This window comes from Procambarus clarkii, chromosome 53, assembly GCF_040958095.1.
Source record: "Procambarus clarkii isolate CNS0578487 chromosome 53, FALCON_Pclarkii_2.0, whole genome shotgun sequence".
In the NCBI taxonomy this organism is placed as follows: Eukaryota; Metazoa; Arthropoda; class Malacostraca; order Decapoda; family Cambaridae; genus Procambarus; species Procambarus clarkii.
Genome location: NC_091202.1, coordinates 19,848,601 through 19,859,813, shown reverse-complemented (window position 1 = coordinate 19,859,813; position 11,213 = coordinate 19,848,601).

Genomic DNA, 11,213 nt, shown 5'->3' with positions numbered 1-11,213 from the left:
ATCTATGCCCAAGTTGACCTCCGAGCGCTGTCGAATGTTGGGTAAATAGTCTCACGACTTCCACATTATTGTAGTCAGTTTGGTCTAGTGGCTAAGGTACCGAAAACGCCAAGGTGCATAGTGCTCCTGGCTGTCTGGGTGTAATAACTCGGCTCTCCAACAAACCGGTAAAGGACAACGACACAACGCTCTCATGCACTTAGCACTGTTGAGTGGGTAAACACTGAGCAGAAGACTAACTTCATTCTGGATTATCACACCGCACTCCCATCTTGGTACTATATACCTAGAAGAGACGGTAGGCAATCTCCAGTGATGCGGTAGTTATTAAGAGATTCACCATCATCATGATCTACTGCATCAAGGTCCAACGGGCCCCAATTACTAAGGAAAATCGTCGACATTACGTATGCTACTCCATTGGACATCCGCGACGATGCTGACGGCGCTGTACTTCTCTATTCAAGCGAGGAAGCTTTGGAGCAACTGTTTGCACCAGAACACCAGGACGCCCTATGAAACTCCAATCTTATCATCACTCCTACCCCGACGCTATTTGGCTGAACGAATTATCTTCGTCAGCCACACGCGTGTCTACATCACCACCCAGGACGCTGATACTATACTTGATAGCATCAACTCCAGGAACCCTACTCCGACTGCAGGTAAAGTCAAAGTCATCAAGAACGACCACAGCCCAAGGCCTACTCTCAAGGTCACCTTTACAACAGCTGCTGCAGCGACCCAAGCTGGGCAAAATGGATTCAGATGCTTGGACATTTCCATTACACCTGACACTGTCAAGAAGGAGCATTACTACATCGTACGCCAATGTTTTAAGTGTTATAAATACGACCACGATACCAGGAACTGCCCATAAGCAGAGGCAAAGTGCAGCATTTTGTTATGATCTCAGGCTGCAACATGATTCGTCCACATTAGCTCCGGACCTCTTAGGCTGCAAGAGAAATGAGTCTCCCCCTTGAGAGTTATTCTGCCAGGCCTGCCATAACTAAGAGGTTAAGGAAATATAGACCTGAATATTTATATAGTAAACACTCGATTGAATTTGACAAATAGTTTGTAAGTATGGGCAGTGAATAAGAATATGAATAAATGACTGGTCATGAGATGTGGAGAATTTGCTGGGGGGTGTGAGGCTCGCTTCTGAGGACCGTGAGGACGTTGATCTCACTTGAGCACCAGAAATCGTGAGGGCAAGTCGTGCTCCGTTGAGCTCCTGTTAGAAAAGAACCCCCCTGTTTAATATACCTTCTAGAGGAAGGAAGTGTGCAGACGTTTCAGCTGTGGAATCAATTTGGAAACGTGTGGACTCAAGTCCTGGACGGCAGGAAGAGTTGTGAAATCGTCCTGAAACATTTTCGTGGGCAGCCATGTGAGCACCCTGGTCAAGCGTCAGCAAGTGAGCGCCCTCGCAGGAAACAATTTTGTGGTAAGCACATGTTAACCAGTTAACGGTGATTGCCTGTAGTTGGTCGTGTGCCCAGCGGCCATAGCAAGTGTTTATTGATATGCTAGGCAAATTTTATTGAAGCAGAAAGTTTAAATAAGAGAGTAAAGATGGGGGAACGTCCTGGAGGGCGGAGCGTTGCGTCCACCCTCTTTGCAGGCCCATGGCTAACTGACTAAGGGCGGTGGGCTCACGGCTACGGTAGCTGAGGCAGAGCATGGATTCGCCCGAATGGGGGAGTCCCTTCACGGCGTTCGGGATGCAGGGAGATGTCGGGTGAAACATTTATTGTGTGTAGTTCATTTCAGTTATATGTTTGTAGAGGAATATTTTTATTGGTGTATCAGTGGGTTGCAGGTTTGTCTGAGGAAGGAGTTGATGGGAGGACTTTGAGGCCAGAGAATAAGTTAATGAGTGGAACTTGAAGGCTGTAGGAGTGGATGTTGTACTCTGGAAGAGCAAGCCCCATAGCGAGGAATTGGACCTCAAACTGTGTGAAGAGGAGCAGTGAAGTGAAGTTTCACATGCTTCTGTGGAATCAGTGGTGGAGTACCACTGGAGTCCAAGGAAAACTTCATGGTGCAGCAGCCTGGAAGAGCTACAGAAGATCCTGGTAGATAAACCTGGAAGAACCTGATGATGTCAGGGTAGTGGACTTCCAGATGTTGGAAGGAAGTTCTTATTGACTACTTGTAGGGAATTGGTAGAGTGTTTTATTATCATTAGCATGCAAGACACAGTGAAAGGTGGGTGATTGGTTATCATTTTTGTACCAAGGAATACTTATACTGAAGTTTATAGAGTTACAACTATAGGCTGGATTACCTGCAGAGATAAATATATTCAAGGGCTCATAGTGCCATATTTGTTTTACAAGGTTTAACCCACTTGGTGAGGTTGGTAGCGTAAGTGGCAAGCCAGGAGTTGGGTTACCATTTGGTATAAGCAACTGAGAGTCCTGATGGTATTAGCTTGCAACCTGGTTATAATATCATAAGGTGTTGAAGTTTATATACTTATATATTGTATGTGAGTGCTTTATATATGTTCCATGTTGTTATTAAATGTTTGTAATGAACAGGTGTTTGCCCTTATCCTAGTGAGTCTTCCCAAGAAGTAAAAGAGAGAGAGAGAGAGAGAGAGAGAGAGAGAGAGAGAGAGAGAGAGAGAGAGAGAGAGAGAGAGAGAGAGAGAGAGAGAGAGAGAGAGAGAGAGAGAGAGAGAGAGAGGGAGAGAGAGAGAGAGAGAGAGAGAGCACCACAGTTGTGGATAGGGTGGTACAGAGTTATAATTCAAACGAAAGGGGGATTGAGGAGGTTATATAAAAAATAAAGAAAGAGTGGGGAGTCACAGCGACTCGAGTTGGGTGTGTACACAGAACAACGAGGCCAGTGTTGGGGCCGCACCCCCACCAAAGGTGTGACGCTGAGCCCCTCTGAGAGTAGGAAGCATACAGGGTGATCTTCTGATCTAAGTATAAGCACTCTACAGATTTTGAGTTGGTTTGTCCGTAACGGACAGGCAACCGACCACGACAACATCATAATAATTTGAACCCAAAATCATCACTTCAAAACCTGTCAGTCACCCAACAAATAATGTCTCGACTGTGGAGGAGCTCACACCGCCGTCTCCATGGACTGCCAAGTACGACTGGACGAAATCAAGAAAAAAGTAACTGCCAATCCAACAACCAATCACCGGCGAGCTTCAATATCCAGGCTACATCGTTTCCAGTGCTCCCCAGCGCTTCTGCTACATAGCCGTCCACACCAGGCCAGACCCCCCCCCACCTGGGGGACCCAGCACACAGTCGACTACAGGCCAGCCAGTCAACTCTCCAGTCAACCAATCAGCGGTCTCGGCCGCCACCACTCTCATCCCATCTCTGATCAGTGTAGCTGAGAAGGTGGCAGGAACAGACATCACCAAATACGTGAGAGTACTGAACATGCTGCTCGCCCAGAACAACCTACCTACGATGTCGATCCCAGCGAATCTATTTCAACCTCAAAACGATGCTTCAACTCAAACAGGCCAGATTAAAAAAATGAAAAAAATAAAATGTTTATTTAGGTAAGGTACATACATAAAGTAAATTTTTACAAAGATTGGTTGACTTATAGGTAGAGCTAGTACATACAATGCCTAAAGCCACTATTACGCAAAGCGTTTCGGGCATGATAAACTTAAATGACAAGCTTAAGACTAATTGAGCATAATGAGTAGAATGAAAACAAGAAATGAAAACACAGATGAAAAAGCAGCACAAATACAATTATGTCGTCAAACAGCGCTCTTTAAAAAAAAAAAACAGACATTGGTTGACTATAGAAGGGTATGGTAGATTCCATCATCAGCAACCGAAGCAAGGTCCAGATCGCCTTCCCAGGAGGCGGACCCAACACCGGTGCTAGCAACATCAACGACCCAGACATCAACTTCCACCCAGTCCACCGCTACCCCAGACCAGGCAGACCAACAGCAAATGGAAACCTCAACATCCTCCACTGGTACAAGAAGGAAATATATAGGTCTGGCAGGGAAAAGACAGAAAACGGGAAAACAGAAAACGGAGACTGTCCAGACTGTTACACCAGTAACTATATTAGAACAAATCAACATTAATGAATTGGAAACAACATACATCCAACCAATGGACGACTATGAGGGTCTACCCTGCCGTGGCCTCTTCATCTCATCTTCGGTCAGCCACTTCCAAGGCGACCCTACCACAGGAAAACTTCTGGTTCTAGAGTGCAACAGGATCTTCGCCGGGCTGAGCCGCAGCAAGTTCGCCGGCGGCAGAATTGTGCAAGTCAACACGCTAGAAAACTATGTGGACATCATCCACCTGAAGGAGGAGCACCTCGACCCACTATTCACCAAGAAAATCAACTTCTCTGAATACGAAGAAGACCCAGAAGGAACTCCGATACCTAAGTTAGAGTTAGGAGCATTCGTAAGAAAGTTCATCACGCCACACCTCTTCCTCCGGGCACCAAACAACTCTTAGAACACCCCAGTTCACCATCACCATAGGAAAGACGCCTCATCCAAGCCAGAGAGAAGACCCCATCTGAACCAGGACAACACCTCATCGCCTCGCCCACTAGCCTCCTGCCTCCGAAGATGATCTCAAGCCCTAAGCCAAGAACAAAAACATATGCCTACCTGCGGTGGACAGGCCGCCGAACTTTCAAGCCTCCTCTCTCCACATCCAAATCCTCTTCCATGAATTTCACCGCCCCATCCTTCTTCCTCCCATATCCTCTTTGTACATCAAAGTTCAAACCTCAAAAACATGTTCTTCTCTGTCACAGGTGAGGCATGGATATAGTAGGTATATAAAAACATGCACCTATTCGAATGTAACGTTGTGTCAAAATTTCAAAGCAATCAGTAAAGAGTCTTTGAAGATTTCCCTCACATAAAAAACAGTAAAAAAAAAAAAAAAAAAAAAAAAAAAAAAAAAAATTCCCCCCCCCCCAGCGACTATAAGAAATATTGCCGGAACAACCGTGGACATCTTCAAGAGAAAACTGGACTGTTTTCTATGAGAAGTTCCGGATCAGCCGGGCTGTGGTGGGTATGTGGGCCTGCGGGCCGCTCCAAGCAACAGCCTGGTGGACCAAACTCTCACAAGTCGAGCCTGGCCTCGGGCCGGGCTTGGGGAGTAGAAGAACTCCCAGAACCCCATCAACCAGGTATATGTGGGCCTGCGGGCCGCTCCAAGCAACAGCCTGGTGGACCAAACTCTCACAAGTCGAGCCTGGCCTCAGGCCGGGCTTGGGGAGTAGACGAACTCCCAGAACCCCATCAACCAGGTATATGTGGGCCTGCGGGCCGCTCCAAGCAACAGCCTGGTGGACCAAACTCTCACAAGTCGAGCCTGGCCTCAGGCCGGGCTTGGGGAGTAGACGAACTCCCAGAACCCCATCAACCAGGTATATGTGGGCCTGCGGGCCGCTCCAAGCAACAGCCTGGTGGACCAAACTCTCACAAGTCGAGCCTGGCCTCAGGCCGGGCTTGGGGAGTAGACGAACTCCCAGAACCCCATCAACAGGTATATGTGGGCCTGCGGGCCGCTCCAAGCAACAGCCTGGTGGACCAAACTCTCACAAGTCGAGCCTGGCCTCAGGCCGGACTTGGGGAGTAGAAGAACTCCCAGAACCCCATCAAGCAATCAACCAGGTACCAGGACACAGACATGACATCTATATAGTATGTATATAAAAATCCGCTCGGATGTGAATGGAACGTTGTGTGAAAATTTCAAAGCAATCGGTGAAGAACTTTCAGAGATTAGCGATTTTGAACAAACGAACATTTACATTTTTATTTATATAGATTAGCTGTACCCGGCCACGCGTTGCTGTGGCTCAGCAACGCATGCAAATTATATGTTCATTAAAGATAATTATTTGAGCTTTAATGATTCATTTTATAAGCAAACATTTGGCATGGCGATGGGTAATCCTCTCTCCTCTGTTTTGAGCAATTTGTACATGGAGTTGACCAGACCACACACTAGAAGTTGAAGGGACGAAGACGTTTCGGTCCGTCCTGGACCCCTTCAATCGACTTGAGAATGGTCCAGGACGGACCGAAACGTCGTCGTCCCTTCAACTTCTAGTGTGTGGTCTAGTCAACATACTTCAGCCCCGTTATTGTGACTCATCGCCTGTACATGGAGTGTTTTCAAACAAATATCCTTCCCAGGATTTTACCCTCGAATTTGGTTTGGTACAGGTACGTTGACGATACTTTATGTCTGTGGCCGGTTAACCCATCACCAAACTGATTTTCTCCTTGAACTTAATTCGCTGGTTCCGTCAATTAAATTCACAATTGAGAATGAAATGAATGGTGTTCTGCCTATTTTAGACATCATGATTCATAGAATCGGTAGGAGTTTCAAAGTCAGTGTGTATAGGAAACCTACCAATGTGTGCTCGTATGTACATTTTTGCTCAAATCATGTTCAGGTCAAGCGGGCAGTTTTTTTCTGGTATGTTTCTCAGAGGCCTGAGGGCTCTGCAGTCCGGATTTTTTGAAGAAATAATGAATATATTTGAAATTGGAAAAAAAGTTAAAATACCCAAAATCGGCAAAATCTTGCGTTTGGTTAAGCAAAAAGGACGTTCTACACACAAGCTCCCAAGTCTAAACCAGAACTGAAAAACTCGTTGGCATTACCATATTCTGATGGTCTATTACATCTTGCCCCAGCCCTGAAAAAACCTTAATATTAACCCAGTGTTCAAAAATGATAATACAGTTAGGTCCATGTTAATTAAGAACTCTCCCTCGTCTGTAGCAGGTTGTGTGTACTCCATCCCTTGTATTGAGTGTGCATGTGTTTACATCGGTCAGACTGGTAAATCGCTTTCTTAGTGTTTAAAACAACATTCAACTACTATTCTTACAGCCCAGCACTCCAATGCATTGTATTTACATTCCAGTTTATGCGATCATTCTATCGACTTCAGAGGGGCAAAATGTATCGTTAAAAGTAAGGGTTCTGTTGAACGAAATGTGATCGAGTCTGCTGTTATCAAACATTGTAACAACAGCCTTAACGTGAACCCCGGTATGTACAAGTTGGTTCCTCATATTCCTCAATATAGCACCTCAATACAATATCCATTTAACCTGTATGTCACTTTTATATATCTCCCAGTTCTGGATATTAATAGGAGCGGCCTCGAATGGGCCAATAGGCCTTCTGCAGTTACCCGTCTTTCTTATATTTCCTTTCCTTCCCCTTTTCTTGGAGGTCAGGTGAGCTGTCCTATAAAGGTTTAATCAACAACGTTTCCATCTTCATTCTACTTTGCTCTGATGAAGGCGATGTATTCCTGAGCCTACTGGGCTCTGTCATATCTACATTTGAAACTGTGTATGGAGGCAGCCTCCACCACATCACTGCCTAATGCATTCCATTTACTAACTACTCTGACACTGAAAAAGTTCTTTCTAACGTCTCTGTGGCTCATTTGGGTACTCAGTTTCCACCTGCGTCCCCTTGTTCGCGTCCCTCCAGTGTTGAATAGTTCATCCTTGTTTACCCGGTCGATTGCTCTGAGGATTTTGTAGGTTGTGATCATATCCCCCCTTAATCTTCTGTCTTCCAGTGTCGTAAGGTGCTTTTCCCGCAGCCTTTCCTCATAACTCATGCCTCTTAGTTCTGGGACTAGTCTAGTAGCATACTTTTGGACTTTTTCCAGCTTCGTCTTGTGCTTGACAAGGTACGGGCTCCATGCTGGGGCCGCATACTCCAGGATTGGTCTTACATATGTGGTGTACAAGATTCTAAATGATTCCTTACACAGGTTCCTGAACGCCGTTCTGATGTTAGCCAGCCTCGCATATGCCGCAGACGTTATTCTCTTTATGTGGGCTTCAGGAGACAGGTTTGGTGTGATATCACCTCCTAGATCTTCAGAAGGAGTCCTTCTGAAGATGTATTAATATACGAAAGTACTTAAGGAAAAGAAAGTACCTGTTTCAATTCTTCCTCCGTGGTCTGACACTGTATATATACAGTGTCAGATGACACTGTATACAATATACAATGACACAATACACACAACACATAATCTTGGAACACAGAGAACATCACCTCACAGAAGCTCACCAGGTTTAATATCCCGATCGGATGAACTTTGTGGTCGACAACAACTCATACGTTTGAAGACTCAGCTCACACTGTCTTGCCTGGAGCCTCAGCTCATACTGTCTTGCCTGGAGCCTCAGCTCACACTGTCTTGCCTGGAGCCTCAGCTCACACTGTCTTGCCTGGAGCCTCAGCTCACACTGTCTTGCCTGGAGCCTCAGCTCACACTGTCTTGCCTGGAACCTCGGCTCACACTGTCTTGCCTGGAGCCTCAGCTCACACTGTCATGCCTGGAGCCTCAGCTCACACTGTCTTGCCTGGAGCCTCAGCTCACACTGTCTTGCCTGGAGCCTCAGCTCACACTGTCTTGCCTGGAGCCTCAGCTCACACTGTCTTGCCTGGAACCTCGGCTCACACTGTCTTGCCTGGAGCCTCAGCTCACACTGTCATGCCTGGAGCCTCAGCTCACACTGTCTTGCCTGGAGCCTCAGCTCACACTGTCTTGCCTGGAACCTCGGCTCACACTGTCTTGCCTGGAGCCTCAGCTCACACTGTCTTGCCTGGAACCTCGGCTCACACTGTCTTGCCTGGAGCCTCAGCTCACACTGTCTTGCCTGGAACCTCGGCTCACACTGTCTTGCCTGGAGCCTCAGCTCACACTGTCTTGCCTGGAACCTCGGCTCACACTGTCTTGCCTGGAGCCTCAGCTCACACTGTCTTGCCTGGAACCTCGGCTCACACTGTCTTGCCTGGAACCTCGGCTCACACTGTCTTGCCTGGAGCCTCAGCTCACACTGTCTTGCCTGGAACCTCGGCTCACACTGTCTTGCCTGGAGCCTCAGCTCACACTGTCTTGCCTGGAACCTCGGCTCACACTGTCTTGCCTGGAACCTCGGCTAACACTGTCTTGCCTGGAGCCTCAGCTCACACTGTCTTGCCTGGAACCTTGGCTCACACTGTCTTGCCTGGAGCCTCAGCTCACACTCTCTTGCCTGGAACCTCGGCTCACACTGTCTTGCCTGGAACCTCGGCTCACACTGTCTTGCCTGGAGCCTCAGCTCACACTGTCTTGCCTGGAACCTCGGCTCACACTGTCTTGCCTGGAGCCTCAGCTCACACTGTCTTGCCTGGAACCTCGGCTCACACTGTCTTGCCTGGAGCCTCAGCTCACACTGTCTTGCCTGGAACCTCGGCTCACATTGTCTTGCCTGGAGCCTCAGCTCATACTGTCTTGCCTGGAACCTCGGCTCGCACTGTCTTGCCTGGAGCCTCAGCTCACACTGTCTTGCCTGGAGCCTCAGCTCACACTGTCATGCCTGGAGCCTCAGCTCACACTGTCTTGCCTGGAGCCTCAGCTCACACTGTCTTGCCTGGAGCCTCAGCTCACACTGTCTTGCCTGGAGCCTCAGCTCACACTGTCATGCCTGGAGCCTCAGCTCACACTGTCTTGCCTGGAGCCTCAGCTCACACTGTCCTGCCTAGAGCCTCAGCTCACACTGTCTTGCCTGGAGCCTCAGCTCACACTGTCTTGCCTGGAGCCTCAGCTCACACTGTCTCGCCTGGAGCCTCAGCTCACACTGTCTTGCCTAGAGCCTCAGCTCACACTGTCATGCCTGGAGCCTCAGCTCACACTGTCTTGCCTAGAGCCTCAGCTCACACTGTCATGCCTAGAGCCTCAGCTCACACTGTCATGCCTAGAGCCTCAGCTCACACTGTCATGCCTAGAGCCTCAGCTCACACTGTCATGCCTGGAGCCTCAGCTCACACTGTCTTGCCTGGAGCCTCAGCTCACACTGTCTTGCCTGGAGCCTCAGCTCACACTGTCTTGCCTGGAGCCTCAGCTCACACTGTCTTGCCTGGAGCCTCAGCTCACACTGCCCTGCCTAGAGCCTCAGCTCACATTGTCTTGCCTAGAGCGTCAGCTCACACTGTCATGCCTAGAGCCTCAGCTCACACTGTCATGCCTGGAGCCTCAGCTCACACTGTCTTGCCTAGAGCCTCAGCTCACACTGTCATGCCTAGAGCCTCAGCTCACACTGTCATGCCTAGAGCCTCAGCTCACACTGTCTTGCCTGGAGCCTCAGCTCACACTGTCTTGCCTGGAGCCTCAGCTCACACTGTCTTGCCTGGAGCCTCAGCTCACACTGTCTTGCCTGGAACCTCAGCTCACACTGTCTTGCCTGGAGCCTCAGCTCACACTGTCTTGCCTGGAGCCTCAGCTCACACTGTCTTGCCTGGAGCCTCAGCTCACACTGTCTTGCCTGGAGCCTCAGCTCACACTGTCTTGCCTGGAGCCTCAGCTCACACTGTCTTGCCTGGAGCCTCAGCTCACACTGTCCTGCCTAGAGCCTCAGCTCACACTGTGTCAACAAAATCTTCTCTTTGGTGTGAGGACTCGCCCTGTCCTACCTTTTTACTCTGTGTCCTCGCTCCATTTTCTGACTTCCTCACTTGATTGATTGATGAAGATGAAGCCATCCAAGAGGTGGCACGGGCATGAATAGTGGTTGATTTTTTTGGAGTGAATGTGATCTTTGGCCGTGAAGGGATATACTGCGTGCTGTGCTTGCAGTTATATCCTCACTCCTTAATATGTGGCTGCTGTCGTGGGGGAGGATTCTGCCTGACAATATTTATGAGGGTGTCCAACTGCTGGACACTTTGAGGGTGTCCAACTGCTGGACACTTTGAGGGTGTCTAACTGCTGGACACTTTTCATTATCAGAAGAGTGGCAGTGTTCCTCCTCACTCAACGTCTCCCGTCTCGTATACCTCCTGGATCCCCCTGTTACCGTTGGATTATCAGATAAAGCTGGTAACTTTCCGGGAAGGATCAACTCGCCAACCTTAGACAAGTATCTAAGGTTGGGATTATGTAATCTTACCTCACCGCCCTGGGGCAGTCTCGTGTATTAGGCACCCCACAAGTCTCCACTCAGGCCACCAACTGTTACAGGCAGGAGCTTCAGCAGTGGAGAAAAGATGGCTGTGAAGATCGTATCTTCGGGCCTCGTTGGGGCCCCTGGAACTACTCAGACCCGGGCGTCCCTGCCAAGAGCCTGTGGGAGGATGAAAGTCTTTATAAACTTTTACTAAGAAATATAGAGGTGGAATGACAGGAAT